This window comes from Pristiophorus japonicus, chromosome 25 (genome assembly GCF_044704955.1).
Source record: "Pristiophorus japonicus isolate sPriJap1 chromosome 25, sPriJap1.hap1, whole genome shotgun sequence".
NCBI lineage: Eukaryota > Metazoa > Chordata > Chondrichthyes > Pristiophoridae > Pristiophorus > Pristiophorus japonicus.
Window position 1 is genome coordinate 15195071 of NC_092001.1, and position 14547 is coordinate 15209617.

Sequence of the window (14547 nt, forward strand, 5' to 3'; positions counted from 1 at the left end):
TGTGGAACACTGAACCCCAGTGACCATGTATTATTGGGAGTGTGTGTCACTGTAGGATATACTGAGTGCGGGTAACAAAACGGTGTGGAACACTGTACCCCGGTAACCATGTATTACAGGAAGTGAGTGTCACTGTAGGATTTACTGAGTGTGGGTCACTAACCAGTGTGTAACACCATACCCCAGTGCGCATCTATTACAGGGAGTGTCTTTCACTGATGGATATACTGAGTGTGGTTCACTAACCGGTGTGTAACACAATACCCCAGTGTACATCTATTACATGGAGGGTCTGTCACTGATGGATATACTGAGTGTGGGTCCTTAACCGGGTGGAAGACCATACCCCAGTGTGCATGCATTACTGGGAGTGTGTGCCACTGCAGGATATCCTGAGCGTGGATTACAAACCAATGAGGAAAGCTATACCCCACTGACCATATATTTCTGGGAGTGTGAGTCACTGTAGGATGTACTCAGTGTGGGTCACTATCCGATGAGGAATACCTACCCCAATGACCATGTATTACTGGGAGTGTGTATCACTGTGTGGATATACTGAGTGTGTGTCATTAACCGGTGTGGAACACCATACCCCAGTGACAATGTATTACTGGGAGTTTGTTTCACTTAGGATATTATGAGTGTGGGTCACTAACAGGTGTGGAACACGGTACCCCAGTGACCATATATTATTAATAGTGTGTCTCACTGTTGGATGTACTGAGTGAGGGTCACTAACCGGTGTGGAACACCGTACCAGAGTGTCCATGTATTACTGTGATTAGTTGTCAGTGTAGGATATACTCAGTGTGGGTCACTAACCGGCGTGGAAAAATGTACCAGAGTGAACATGTATTACTGGGAGTGTCTGTCACTGACGGATATACTGAGTGTGGGTTACGAACCAGTGTGGAACACCATACCCCAATGACAATGTATTACTGGGAGTGTGTGTCACGTTAGGATATACTGAGTATGGTTCACTCACATTGTGGAACACTGTACACCAGTTATCATGGAGTACTGGGAGATGTGTCACTGTAGGATATACTGAGTGTGTGTCAATGACCGGTGTGGAAAACTGTACCCCAGTGACCATGCATTGCTGGGAGTGTTTGTCACTGTAGGATATACTGAGTGTGGGTCACTAACCGGTGTGGAACACCGTACCCCAGTGACCATGTATTGCTGGTATTGTGTGTCACTGTAGGATATACTGAGTGTGGTTCACCAACCGGTGTGGAACACTGTACCCCAGTGACCATGTATTACTGGGAATGTCTCTCACTATAGTATATACTGAGTGTGGTTCACTAACCAATGTGGAACACCGTAACCCAGTGACCATGTTTTACTGGTAGTCTGATTCACTGTAGTATGTACTCAGTGTGGGTCAGGAACCGGTGTGGAACACCTAAACCAGTTACCATGTATGACTGGGAACGTATGTCACCCTAGGATATACTGAGTGTGGGTCACTAACTGGTGTAGTGCACCGTAACCCAGTGACCATGTTTTACAGGGAGTGTGTGTCACTTAGGATATTTTGAGTGTGGGTCACTAACCGGTGAGGAATACCTACCCCAATGACCATGTATTACTGGGAGTGTGTGTTACTGTAGGGATATACTGAGGGTGTGTCATTAACCGGTGTGGAACACCATACCCCAGTGACAATGTATTACTGGGAGTGTGTGTCACTTAGGATATTATGAGTGTGGGTCACTAACCGATGTGGAACACCGTACCCCAGTGACCATGTATTATTAATAGTGTGTCTCACTGTTGGATATACTGAGTGAGGGTCACTAATCGGTGTGGAACACCGTACCACAGTGTCCATGTATTACTGTGACTAGTTGTCAGTGTAGGAAATACTCAGTGTGGGTCACTAACCGGCGTGGAACAATGTACCCGAGTGAACATGTATTACTGGGAGTGTCTGTCACTGTCGGATATACTGAGTGTGGGTTACGAACCGGTGTGGAACACCATACCCCATTGACAATGTATTACTGGGAGTGTGTGTCACTTAGGATATTATGAGTGTGGGTCACTAACCGGTGTGGAACACCGTACCCCAGTGACCATGTATTACTAATAGTGTGTCTCACTGTAGGATATGCTGAGTGAGGGTCACTAACCGGTGTGGAACACCGTACCACAGTGTCCATGTATTACTGTGACTTTTTGTCACTGTAGGATATCCTCAATGTGGGTCACTAACCAGTGTGGAACAATGTACCGGAGTGAACATGTATTACTGGATGTGTCTGTCACTGTCGGATATACTGAGTGTTGGTTACGAACCGGTGTGAAACACTGTACCCGAGTGAACATGTTTTACTAGGTGTGCGTGTCACTGTAGGATATACTGAGTGTGGTTCACTCACATTGTGGAACACTGTACACCAGTTATCATGGAGTACTGGGAGTGTATGTCACTGTAGGATATATGAGTGTGTGTCAATGACCGGTGTGGAAAACTGTACCCCAGTGACCATGCATTGCTGGGAGTGTTTGTCACTGTAGGATATACTGAGTGTGGGTCACTAACCGGTGTGGAACACCGTACCCCAGTGACCATGTATTGCTGGTATTGTGTGTCACTGTAGGATATACTGAGTGTGGTTCACCAACCGGTGTGGAACACTGTACCCCAATGACCATGTATTACTGGGAATGTCTCTCACTGTAGGATATACTGAGTGTGTTTCACTAACCAATGTGGAACACCGTACCCCAGTGACCATGTTTTACTGGTAGTCTGTTTCACTGTAGTATGTACTCAGTGTGGGTCAGGAACCGGTGTGGAACACCTACACCAGTTACCATGTATGACTGGGACTATATGTCACCTAGGATATACTGAGTGTGGGTCACTAACAGGTGTGGAAAACTGTACTCCAGTGGCCATGTATTACTGGGAGTGTGTGTCACTGTAGGATATACAGATTGTCGTTCACTAACTGGTGTAGTGCACCGTACCCCAGTGACCATGTTTTACAGGGAGTGTCTGCAACTGTAGGATGTACTCAGAGTGAGTCACTAACATGTGTGGGACACCATGCCCCTGTGACCATGTATTACAAAGAGTGTCACTCACTGTAGGATATACTGAGTGTGGGTCACTAACCGATGTGGAACACCATACCCCTTTGATCAACTAATACGGGGAGCGTGTTTCACACCAGTGTATACTGAGTGTGGATCACGAACGGGTGTGAACACCATACTCCAGTGAGCATGCTTTACTGGGAGTGTGCATCACTGTATGATGTACTCAGTGTGGATCACACACCGGCGTGGAAGACTGTACCCCAGTGACCATGTATTACTGGGAGTGTCTGTCATTTTCGGGTTTATTCATTGCCGTTCACAAAACAGTGTGGAACACCGTACTCCAGTTACCATGTATTACTGTGAATATGTGTCATTTTAGGATATACTCAGTGTAGGTCACTAACAGGTGTGGAACACCATATCCGAGTGAACATATATTACTGGGTGTATCTATGACTGTAGGATATACTGAATGTCGGTCGCTCACAGTGTGGAACACTGTACACCAGTGATCATATATTACTGGGAGTGTTTCACTGCAGGATATACTCAGTGTAGGTCACTAACCAGTGTGGAACACTGAAACGCTGTGACCATATATTACTGGGAGTGTCTGTCACTGTAGGATATACTGAGTTTGGGTCACTAACCGGTGTGGAATACTGTACCCCAGTGACCATGTATTACTGGGAGTGTTTGTCACTATATGATATACTGAGTGAGGGTCAGGAACCGGTGTGGAACATTGTACACCAGTGACCATGTATTACTGGGAGTGTGTGTCACTGTAGGTATACTGAGTGTGGGTCACTAACCGTGGTGGAACACCATAACCAGATGACCATGTATTGCTGGTAGTGTGTGTCACGTTAGGATAAACTGAGTGTGGGTCACTAACCGATGTGGAACATCATATCCGATGCCTATGTATTAATGGTCGTGTGTGTCACTGTAGGATATACTGAGTGTGGGTCACTAACTGGTTGGAACACTGTACCCCATTGACCATGTATTACTGGGAGTGTGTGTCACAGTAGCAGATACTGAGTGTTGGTCACTTACCGGTGTGGAACACCGTACCCCAGTGAAGATGTATTATTGGGAGTGTATCTCACTGTAGGATATACTGAAGATGGGTCATTAGCCGATGTGGAACATCATTCCCCATTGGCCATGTATTACTGGGAGTGTGTGTCACAGTAGGATATACTGAGTGTGGGTCACTAACCGGTGTAGAACACCGTACCCCAGTGAACATGTATTATTGGGAGTGTCTCTCACTGTAGGATATACTGAATAAGGGTCATTAACCGGTGTGGAACACTGTACCCCAGTGACCATGTATTACTGGGAGTGTGTGTCACTGTAGGATATACTCATTGTGGGTCACTAACCGGTGTGGAACTCTTTACCCCAGTGACCATTAATTATTGGGAGTGCCTGTCACTGTCGGATATACTGAATATGGGTCATTAACCGGTGTGGAACACTGAACCGCAGTGACCATGTATTGCTGGGAGTATTTGTCACTGTAAAATATACTGAATGGGGGCCACTAACCGGTGTGGAACACCATATCCCAGTGACCATTTATTACTAGGGGTTTGTGTCACTGTAGGATGTACTCAGTGTGGGTCACTAACTGGTTTGAAAACTGTACCCCAGTGACCATGTATTACTGGGGGAGTCTGTCACGGTAGGATGAACACAGTGTGGGTAGCTAACCAGTGTAGAACACCATACACCAGTGACCATGTATTATTGCGAGTGTGTGTCACTGTAGGATATACTCGGATTGGGTAACTAACAGGTGTGCATCTCTGTACTGCAGTGACCATGTATTACTGGGAGTGTGTCTCACTGCAAGAAGTCCTCAGTGCGGGTCACTAACCGGTGTGGAACACCATACCCCAGCGACCATATATTACTGGGAGTGTGTGTCACTGTAGGATGTACTCAGTGTTGGTCACTAACCGGTGTGGCAAATGTACCCCAGTGAGCATGAATGACTGGGTGTGTGTGTTACTGTCGGATATACTGTGTGTGGGTCACTAGCCGGTGTCGAACACCGTACCCTGGTGACCCAGCGTTACTGGGAGTGTGTGTCACTGTAGAATATATGAGTATGGGTCACTAACCGCTGTGGAAATACGCACCCCAGTGACCATGTATTAATGCGAGTGTGTGTCACTGTAGAATATACTCAGTGTGAGTCACTAACCGGTGTGGAACACTGTACCCCATTGACCATGTATTACTGGGAGTGTGTGTCACTGTAGGATACACTCAGTGTGGGTCACGAACCGGTGTGGAACACCGTACGACAGTAGCCATGTCTTAAGCGGGTGTGTTTCACTGTAGGATGTACTGAGTGTGAGTCACTAGCCGGTGTGGAACACCATATCCCAGTGACCATGTATTATGGGAGTGTCTGTCACTGTAGGATATTCTCCATGTGGCTCACTAACATGTGTGGAACACTGTACCCAAGTGACAATGTATTTCTGGGAGTGTGTGTCACTGAAACATGTACTGAGTGTGGGCCACTAACCGGTTTGGAAAGCCGTAACCCAGTGGTTATGTATTATTGGGAGTGTCTGTCACTGTAGGAGAGACTCAGTCTGGATCATTAACCAGTGTGAAACACTGTACCCCAGTGACCATGTATTGCTGAAAGTGTGTGTCACTTTCGGATATACTGAGTGTGGGTCACTAACCGGAGTGGGAAAACATACCCCAGTGACCATGCATTTCTGGGAGTGTATGTCACTATAGGATATATTCAGTGTGGGTCAGGAACCGGTTTGGAACAATGTACCCCATTGACCATGTACTACTGGGAGTGTCTGTCAATGTAGGATGTACATACTGTGGTTCACTATCCGGTGTGGAACACTGTACCCCATTGACCATGTATTACTGGGAGTGTGTGTCACTGTAGGATACACTGAGAGTGGATCACTAACTGGTCTGGAACACTGTACCCCATTGACCATGTATTACTGGGAGTGTGTGTCACTGTAGGATACACTGAGTGTGGATCACTAGCCGGTGTGGAACACCATACCCTAGTGACCATGTGTTATGGGAGTGTCTGTCACTATAGGTTATACTCACTGTAGGTCACTAAGTGGTGTGGAACACGGTAATATAGTGACCATGTATTATTGAGCGTGTGTTTCACTGTAGGACATACTGAGTGTGCGTCATTAACCGGTGTGGAAACCCATACCCCAGTGACTATGTATTTCTGGGAGTGTCTGTCAATGTAGGATTTACATACTGTGGGTCAATAACCGGTGTGTAACACTGTACCGCATTGGCCATGTATTACTGGGAGTGTGTGTCACTGTAGGATACACTGAGTGTGGATCACTAACAGTTGTGGAACACCGTACCACAGTGACCATGTATTATGGGAGTGTGTTTCACTGTAGGATACACTGAGTGTGGGTCTCTAACCGGTGTGGAACACCATACGCCAGTGACCATGTATTATGGGAGTGTCTGTCACTGTAAGAGAGACTCAGTGTGGATCAGTAACCAGTGTGGAACACTGTACCCCAATGACCATGTATTGCTGAGAGTGTTTGTCACTTTAGGATAGACTGAGTGTCGGTCACTATCCGGAGTGGAAAACGATACCACAGTGATCATGTATTACTGGGAGTGTCTGTCACTATAGGATATACTCAGTGTGGGTCATGAACCGGTTTGGAACTCTGTACCCGAGTGACCATGTATTACTGGGAGTGTCTCTCACTGTAGGATACACTGAGTGTGGGTCACTAACCGGTGTGGAACACTGTACCCCAGTGACCATGTATTACTGGGAGTGTCTCTCACTGTAGGATATACTGAGTGTGGGTCACTAAACGGTGTGGAACACTGTACCCCATTGACCATGTATTATGGGAGTGTGTTTCACTGTAGGATATACTGAGTGTGGGTCACTTGCCGGTGTGGAACACCATACCCCAGTGCCCATGTGTTATGGGAGTGTCTGTCACTGTAGGAGATACTCAGTGTGGATCACTAACCGGTGTGGTACACTGTACCCCAGTTACCATGTATTATGTGAGTGTCTGTCACTGTGGGTTATACTCAGTGTGGGTTACTAACCGGTGTGTAACATTGTACCCCAGTTACCATGTATTACTGGGAGTGTCTCTTACTGTCGGATATACTGAGTGTGGGTCACCAACTGGTGTGGAACACTGTACCCCATTGACCATATATTATGGGAGTGTGTTTCACTGTAACATATACTGTGTGTGGGTCACTAGCCGGTGTGGAACACCATATCCCAGTGACCATGTATTATGGGAGTGTCTGTCACTGTAGGATTTCCTCCATGTGGCTCACTAACATGTGTGGAACAGTGTACCCCAATGACAATGTATTTCTGGGAGTGTGTGTCACTGAAGCATGTACTGAGTGTGGGCCACTAACCGGTGTGGAAAACCGTACGCCAGTGATTATGTAGAACAGGGAGTGTCTGTTACTATTAGGATATACTCACTGTGGGTCACTAACCGGTGTGGAACACTGTAATAAAGTGACCATGTATTATTGAGCGTGTGTGTCACTGTGGGATTTATTGAGTGTGGGTCACTAACCGGTGTGGAAAACATACCGCAGTGACCATGTATTTCTGCGAGTGTCTTTCAGTATAGGATATACTCAGTGTGGGTCTCTAACTGGTATGGAACACCATACCGCAATGACCATGGATTGCTGGGAGTGTGTGTCACTGTAGGATATACTCAATGTGGGTCACTAACCGGTATGGTGCACCGTACCCCAGTGACCATGTATTATGGGAGTGTCCTTCACTGTCGGATTTACTGAGTGTGGTTCTCTAACCGGTGTGGAACACCATACCCCAGTGCCCATGTATTATGGGAGTGTCTGTCACTGTAGGAGATACTCAGTGTGGGTCACTAACCGGTGTGGTACACTGTACGCCAGTGACCATGTATTATGTGAGTGTCCGTCACTGTAGGATTTACTGAGTGTGACTCACTAACCGGAGGGGACCACTGTACCCCAGTGACCATGTATTACTGGGAGTGTGTGTCACTGTCGGCTATACTGAGTGTGGGTCACTAACCGGTGTGGAACAACCTACCCTAGTTAACATGTATTAAATTGAGTGTCTGTTGCTGTGGGATATACTGAATGTGGATCACTAACCGGCATGGAACACTGCACGACGGTGACCATGTATTAAAGGGAGTGTGTTTCACTGTAGGATATACTGAGTGTGGTCACTAAGCGGTGTGGAACACTGTACCCCAGTGAACATGTATTATGGGAGTGTCTGTCACGGTAGGAGATATTCAGTGTGGATCATTAACCGGTGTGGAACACTGTACCCCAGTGAACATTTATTACTGGGAGTGTGTGTGTCACTGTGGGTTATACTCAGTGTGGGTTACTAACCGGTGTGTAACATTGTACCCCAGTTACCATGTATTACTGGGAGTGTGTGTCACTGTAGGATATACTGGGTGTGGGTCACTAACTGGTGTGGAACACCATACCCCAGTGACCATGTATTACTAGGAATGTTTTTCACCAGAGGATAAACTCAGTGTGGGGGCACTAACCGGTGTGGAACACCCTACCCGAGTCACCATGTATTAATTTGAGTGTCTGTCGCTGCAGGATATACTGAATGTGGATCACTAACCGGTGTGGAACACTGTACGACGGTGACCATGTATTACTGGGAGTTTGTGTCACTGTAGGATATACAGAGTGTGGGACACTAACCGCTGTGGAACACTGTCCCCAAATGACCATGTATTACTGGAAATGTGTGTCACTGTCGGATAATCTGAGTGTGGTTCTCTAACCGGTGTGGAACATCATGCCCCAGTGGCCATGTATTATGGGAGTGTCTGTCACTGTAGGAGATACTCAGTGTGGATCATGAACCAGTGTGGAACACTGTACCCCAATAACCACGTATTGCTGAGTGTGTGTGTCACTTTAGGATATACTGAGTGTTGGTCACGAACCGGAGGGGAACACTGTACCCCAGTGACCATGTATTGCTGGGAGTTTGTTTCACTGTAGGATATACTCAGTGTGGGTCACGAAACGGTGTGGAATACTGTACCCCAGTGACCATATATTACTGGCAGTGTCTGTCACTGTAGGATATACTCAGTGAGGGTCACGTATTGGTGTGGAACATTCTACCCCAGTGACCATTTATTACTGGGAGTGTGTGTCACTGTAAGATATACTGAGTGTGTGTCACTAACCGGACTGGAAAACTGCACCCCAGTGACCATGTATTGCTATGAGTGTTTGTCACTGTACGATATACTGAGTCTGGTTCACTAACCGAGGTGGAACACCATAACCAAATGACCATGGTATTACTGGGAGTGTGTGTCACTGTCGGATAAACTGAGTTTGGTTCACTAACTGGTGTGGAACATTGTACCCCAGTGACAATGTATTATTGGGAGCGTCTCACTCTGGAGGATAGACTGAATATGGGTCATTAACCGGTGCTGAACACTGTACCCCAGTGACCATGTATTACTGGGAGTGTCTGTCACTGTAGGATAGACGGAGTGTCGGTCACTAACCGGTGTGGAACACTGAACCGCAGTGACCATTTATTACTGGGAGCGAGTGTCTCTTTAGGATATACTGATTGAGGGTCACGAACCAGTGTGGAACATTGTGCACCAGTGACCGTCTATTACTGGAAGTGTGTGTCACTGTAGGTATACTGAGTGTGGGTCACTAACCGTGGTGGAACATCATAACCAAATGACCATGTATTACTGGGAATGTGTGTCACTGTAGGATAAACTGAGTGTGGGTCACTAACCGATTTGGAACAGCATACCCCATGACGATTTATTACTGGGCGTGTGTGTCACTATAGGATATACTGAGTGTGGTTCACTAACCGGTGTGGAACACCGTACTCCAGTGAACATATATTATTGGGAGTGTCTCTCACTGTAGGATATACTCGGATTGGGTCATTAACATGTGTGCAAATCTGTACTGCAGTGACCATGTATTACTGAGAGTGTGTGTTAGTGCAGGAAGTCCTCCGTGTGGGTCATTAACCGGTGTGGTACACCATACCCCAGTGACCATATATTACTGGGGGGTTGTGTCATTGTAGTTTGTACCCAGTGTCGGTCATCAACCGGTGTGTAAAATGTACCCCTGTGAGCATGAATTACTTGGCATGTGTGTCACTGTCGGATATACTGAGTGTGGGTCACGAGCCGGTGTGGAACACCGTACCCCAGTGACCATGTATTACTGGGAATGTTTGTCACCAAGGATAAACTCAGTGTGGGGGCACTAACCGGTGTGGAACACCCTACCCGAGTCACCATGTATTAATTTGAGTGTCTGTCGCTGCAGGATATACTGAATGTGGATCACTAAACGGTGTGGAACACTGTACGACGGTGACCATGTATTACTGGAAATGTGTGTCACTGTAGGATAATCTGAGTGTAGTTCTCTAACCGGTGTGGAACACCATGCCCCAGTGGCCATGTATTATGTGAGTGTCTATCACTGTAGGAGATACTCAGTGTGGATCATTAACCAGTGTGGAACACTGTACTCCAATGGCCACGTATTGCTGAGAGTGTGTGTCACTTTAGGATATACAGAGTGTGGGTCACTTACCGGAGTGGAACACTGTACCCCAGTGACCATGTATTGCTGGGAGTTTGTTTCAAAGTAGGATATACTCAGTGTGGGTCACGAAACGGTGTGGAATACTGTACCCCAGTGACCATATATTACTGGTGGTGTCTGTCACTGTAGGATATACTCAGTGAGGGTCACGTATTGGTGTGGAACATTGTACCCCAGTGACCATTTATTACTGGGAGTATGTGTCACTGTAAGATATACTGAGTGTGTGTCACTAACCGGTCTGGAAAACTGCACCCCAGTGACCATGTATTTCTATGAGTGTTTGTCACTGTACGATATACTGAGTCTGGTTCACTAACCGAGGTGGAACACCATAACCAAATGACCATGTTATTACTGGGAGTGTGTGTCACTGTCGGATAAACTGAGTTTGGTTCACTAACCGGTGCGGAACACTGTACCCCAGTGACAATGTATTACTGGGAGTGTCTGTCACTGTAGGATAGACTGAGTGTCGGTCACTAATTGGTGTGGAACACTGAACCGCAGTGACCATTTATTACTGGGAGTGAGTGTCACTTTAGGATATACTGATTGAGGGTCACGAACCAGTGTGGAACATTGTGCACCAGTGAACGTCTATTACTGGAAGTGTGTGTCACTGTAGGTATACTGAGTGTGGGTCACTAACCGTGGTGGAACACCTTAACCAAATGACCATGTATTACTGGGAATGTGTGTCACTGTAGGATAAACTGAGTGTGGGTCACTAACCGATTTGGAACACCATACCCCATGACCATTTATTACTGGGAGTGTGTGTTACTGTAGGATATACTGAGTGTGGTTCACTAACCGGTGTGGATCACCGTACCCCAGTGAACATGAATCATTGGGAGTGTCTCTCACTGTATGATATACTCGGATTGGATCACTAACAAGTGTGCAAATCTGTACTGCAGTGACCATGTCTTACTGAGAGTGTGTGTCAGTGCAGGAAGTCCTCCGTGTGGGTCACTAACCGGTGTGGAACACCATACCCCAGTGACCATATATTACTGGGTGGTTGTGTCACTGTAGGTTGTACTCAGTGTCGGTCATCAACCGGTGTGTAAAATGTACCCCTGTGAGCATGAATTACATGGCGTGTGTGTCACTGTCGGATATACTGAGTGTGGGTCACGAGCCGGTGTGGAACACCGTACCACAGAGACCATGCATTACTGCGAGTGTGTGTCACTGTAGGATATACTCAGTGTGGGTCACTCACCTGAGTGGAACATAGTACCCCAGTGACCATGTATCACTGGGAGTGTGTGTCACTGTAGGATACACTCATTGTGGGTCACGAACTGATGTGGAACACCGTACCACAGTGGCCATGTGTTATGGGCGTCTGTTTCTCTGTAGGATGCACTGAGTGTGGGCCACTAACCGGTGTGGAACACTGTCATAAATTGACCATGTATTATGGGAGTGTCCGTCACTGTAGGATTTACTGAGTGTGAGTCACTAACCGGAGGGGAACACTGTACCCCAGTGACCATGTATTACTTGGAGTGTGTGTCACTGTCGGCTATACTGAGTGTGGGTCACTAACCGGTGTGGAACACCATACCCCAGTGATCATGTATTAATGAAAATGTGAGTCACTGTAGGATAATCTGAGTGTGTGTCACTAACCGGTGTGGAACAACCTCCTCTAGTTAACATGTATTAATTTGAGTGTCTGTTTATGTGGGATATACTGAATGTGGATCACTAACCGGTGTGGAACACTGCACGACGGTGACCATGTATTAAAGGGAGTGTGTTTCACTGTAGAATATACTGAGTGTGGGTCACTAAGCGGTGTGGAACACTGTACCCCAGTGAACATGTATTATGGGAGTGTCTGTCACTGTAGGAGGTACTCAGTTTGGATCATTAACCGGTGATGAACACTGTACCCCAGTGAACATGTATTACAGCGAGTGTGTTTCACTCTACGATATACTCAGTTTGGGTCATTAACCGGCGTGGAAAATGTACTCCAGTGACCCTGAATTACTGTGCGTGTGTTTCACTGTCGGATATGCTGAATGTGGGTCACTAACCAGTGTGGAACACCATACCCCAATGCCCATGTATTACTGGGAGTGTGTGTCACTGTAGGATTTACTGAGTGTGGTTCTCTAACCGGTGTGGAACACCATACCCCAGTTCCCATGTATTACCGGGAGTGTCTGTTACTGTAGGAGATACTCCGTGTGGGTCACTAACAGGTGTGGTACACCATACCCCAGTGACCATGTATTATGGGAGTGTCTGTCACTGTAGGATTTACTGAGTGTGGGTCATTAACCGGAGTGGATCACTGTACACCAGGGACCATGTATTAATGGGAGTGTGTTTCACTGTAGGATATACTCAGTGTGGGTCACGAACCGGTGTGGAACACCATACCCCAGTGACCATGTATCACGAGGAGTGTGTTTCACTGTAGGATATACTCAGTATGGGTCACAAACCGGTGTGGGACACCGTAGCCCAGTGACCATGTATTATGGGACTGTCTGTCACTGTCAGATTTACTGAGTATGGGTCATAACCGGAGTGGAACAATGTACGCCAGTGACCATGTATTTCCGGTAGTGTGTGTCACTGTAGGATATACTGAGTGTGAGTCATGAACCAGTGTGGAAGATTGTCCCCCAGTTACCATGTATTACTATGAGTGTGTGTCACTGGAGGATATACTGAGTGTGGGTCACTAACCGGTGTGGAACACCATCCCCAAGAGACCATGAATTACTGGGCGTGTGTGTCACTGGAGGATAAACTCAATGTGGGACACTAACCGTTGTGGAACTCTGTCCTCAAATGACCATGTATTACTGGATATCTGTGTCACTGTCGGATAATCTGAGTGTGTGTCACTAACCGGTGTGGAACACCGTACCCTAGTGACCATGTATTAATTTGAGTGTCTGTCGCTGTAGGATATACTGAATATGGATCACTAACCGGTGTGGAACACTGTATGATGGTGCCCATGTATTACTGGGATTGTGTGTCACTGTAGGATATACTGAGTGTGGGTCACTAACCGGTGTGGTACAATGTACCCCAGTGACGATGTCTTATGCGAGTGTCTGTCACTGTAGGAGATACTCAGTGTGGATCATTAACCGGTGTGGAACACTGTACCCCAGTGAACATGTATTACTTGGAGTGTGTGTCACTGTAGGATATACTCAGTGTGGGTCACTAACCGGCGTGGAACACTGTACACCAATGATCCTGTATTGCTGAGAATGTGTGTTATTTTGGATATAATGAGTGTGGGTCACTAACCGGTGTGGAACAATGTACCCCAGTTGCCACATATTACTGGGAGTGTGTGTCACGTTTGGTTATACTGAGTGTGGGTCACTAACTGGTGTGGAACACCAGTCACCAGTGACCATTTATTATTGGGAGTGTCTGTCACTGTAGGATATACTCAGTGTGGGTCACTAACCGGCATGGAACACTGTACACCAATGATCATGTATTGCTGAGAGTGTGTGTTATTTTGCACAGAATTAGTGTGGGTCACTAACCGCTGTGGAACACTGTACCCCAGTTGCCATGTATTACTGGGAGTGTGTGTCACTTTTGGATATACTGAGTGTGGGTCACTAACTGGTGTGGAACACCAGTCACCAGTGACCATGTATTATTGGGAGTGTCTGTCACTGTAGGATATACTCAGTGTGGGTCACTAACCGGCGTGGAACACTGTACACCAATGATCATGTATTGCTGAGAGTGTGTGTTATTTTGGATAGAATTATTGTGGGT